Source organism: Chrysochloris asiatica, unplaced genomic scaffold, assembly GCF_000296735.1.
Source record: "Chrysochloris asiatica unplaced genomic scaffold, ChrAsi1.0 scaffold00252, whole genome shotgun sequence".
In the NCBI taxonomy this organism is placed as follows: domain Eukaryota; kingdom Metazoa; phylum Chordata; class Mammalia; order Afrosoricida; family Chrysochloridae; genus Chrysochloris; species Chrysochloris asiatica.
Genome location: NW_006408770.1, coordinates 460120 through 463143, shown reverse-complemented (window position 1 = coordinate 463143; position 3024 = coordinate 460120).

The following is a 3024-nucleotide window of genomic DNA, read 5'->3' as shown; positions in this document are numbered from 1 at the left end:
GTCGCTATGAGTCGGTTCCGACTCAATGGCACCTGACAACAACTGACAACCAGGCAAGAAGCAATATCATCTGCCAGATACTAGGTAGACAGGCAACACCTGTGATAGTTACTCTGATTTGAGTAACAAGAAGAGTGAAAAGGCAAGCCCATATCCTGATCACATGTACCTGGAGGAAATAGAAAGCATAAAAAAATATAAAACACACACCCAATTAAGTATTAAGCCCAAAGTTAATTACTGAACATGCCCAAGAAGCAGAAGCTGATGACCATATCAGCCCATGTCCAGAAACAAGATAAAGTGACTGAGACAAAAGACCTGGTGGTAGACCACTCCATCCTGGAATGAGGGCAGGCCTTGGAAATGCCTGAGAAGGAATTCAGAAAAATGTATCAAAACATTTCACAATGGAGTTGAGAAAAATAAGGAAGAAATCAGGAAAGCACTACAGGAACAATCAAATAAGATAGATACAGCATTGAAAACAATTCAAAACCTACAGAAAGAGGTCCAAAAGATTAATAATAGGATATCTGAAATGGACAATACATGGAAAGAGCAAAGGCGTAGAACTGAAGAGATGGAAGCCAGAAGTAGTGAGCTGGAAGACAAATCTTTCAGTACTACTAAGACAGAAGAGCAAGCAGAAAAAAAGAATAAAAAAATCTGATGAAAGTCTAAGATTTATGTTAGACAACATGAAGAGAAATAACTTAAGAATTATTGGCATTCTGGAACAGGAAGAATCACACAAGTCCACAGAGGAGATAGTTTAAAATCTGCTGGAAGAAAATGTCCCTAACATCCTGAAAAGAGAAAAGATAAGCATTCAAGAGACTCAACAAACCCTAGAAAGGATATACCATAATAGAAAATCACCAAGACAAATAATAATCAAGCTTTCCAAAATCAAAGATAAAGATAGAATTCTGAAAGCAGCCAGGGAAAAAAGAAGTGTATCATACAAAGTCAAACAAATCAGATTAAGCTGGGATCTCTCAGCAGGAACTATGCAGGCAAGAAGGCAATGTGGAGACATATATAAAATCATGAAAGAAGAAAAAAAAAAAAAAACCTGCCAACCAAGAATCATTTATCCAGCAAAGCAAATACAGCAGTATAATCAAAACATTCCTGGATAAACAGAAGGTAAGGGATTTTGCCAAAGCCAAACCTGCACTACAAAACATCCTAAAGGAAGTTCTGTGGACTGAGAACCAACAAGAACAGACAACAGCCAGAGATTGACATATGTGGCAGCACCACCAGGAACTCAAGCAACAAATGAAGAGTCAAGAACAGAACAAAACTATAAGAAAAAAAATCACAGAATCTAGGAGGTCAGTCTATGATCAAAACAATTACAATGTGAAAGAAGGTAATCACGTAGGAACACAGATAGGTGGTGAGAAGGTCAGGTAGATTACAGGATAAAATAGACAGTATTAAATGGAGGGAAAAGTTAATGGAATATAAGGTAACCTCAAAGAAAAATAATACTTCACAACATACCAAGAAAATGATAATCCAAGAAGAACATGAAAACTATGAGGAAACTGACAAGAAAGAACACAAAAAAACATGAACTCAGCACAGGAAGACAGGCAGAACAAAGAAACCACCAGCATAAAAAAACACCAAAACAAAAAACAAACATAATGGTAGCAATTAATATATACCTATCAATAATTTCACTGAGGGTAAACGGAATAAATGCATCAGTTAAGAGACAGAGAGTGGCAGAATGGATAAGAAAACAAGATCCTTCAATATGCAGTCTGCAAGGGACACTCCTAATACACAGGCACAGAAACAGACTAAAACTCAAATGATGGAAAAACATATATCAAGCTAATTGCAATAAAAAACGAAGTGGAGTGGCAATACTAATCTCTGATAAAATAAACTTTAAGGCAAAAACCAGCATAATAGATAAAGATGGACATAATCTCACGATTAAAGGGACAACTGAACAAGATGACATAACCATAATAAATATATATGCTTCCAATGAAAAAGCTCCAAAATATATAAAGCAAACGCTAATAGATTTGAAGAGAGAAATATATGAATTTACAATAATACACCACTTTCAAAAATAGATAGAACAACCAGAAAGTAACTCAACAAAGACATAGTGAACTAAACACAGTCAGCAAACTGGACTTCATAGATGTCTGCAGAGCATTCAACCCAACAACAGCAAAATACACATTCTTTTCCACTACACAAGGAACATTCTCCAGAATAGAATATGTGTTATCACAAAACGAGCCTACATAAATTTACAAATATTAAATTACTTACTACAAAGCATCTTCTCAGACCACAATGTTATCAAATTAGAAACCAACAATAGAAACACCAAGGAAATAAAATCAAATACATGGAAATTCACTAACACCTTGCTGAAAAGGGACTGGGTAGTAGAAGAAATAAAACACGATTTCACAAAGTTCCTAAAAACAAATGAGAATGAAAATACAACATACCAAAATCTTTGGGACATGGTGAAAGGGGTGCTGAGAGGAAATTTTATTTCAATGAATGCACACATCCAAAAAGAAGAGAGAATAAAACTTAATACATTAACCCAGCATCTCCAACAATTAGAAAGAGAACAACAGAGGGAACCTACAGTCACCAAACAAAAAAGGAATAATAAAGATTAGAAGAGAAATAAATGAGATAGAAAACAGAAAAACTACAGAAAGAATCAACAGGGCATGAAGCTGGTTCTTTGAAAGGATAAATAAAATTGACAAACCACTAGCAAACATAACAAAAGAAAAGAGGGAGAGAACACAAATAACACACATTAGAAACGACATAGGTGATATCACAACAGAACCAAAGGAAATCAAAAGGATAGTAACAGAATACTATGAAGACTTGTACTCCAACAAAGTTGAAAATTTTGAAGAGATGGATACATTTTCAGAAAAACACGACCTACCTAAACTTACACAGAGTGACATAGGAAATCTGAATAGACCCATAACAAAAGAAGAAATTGACAAG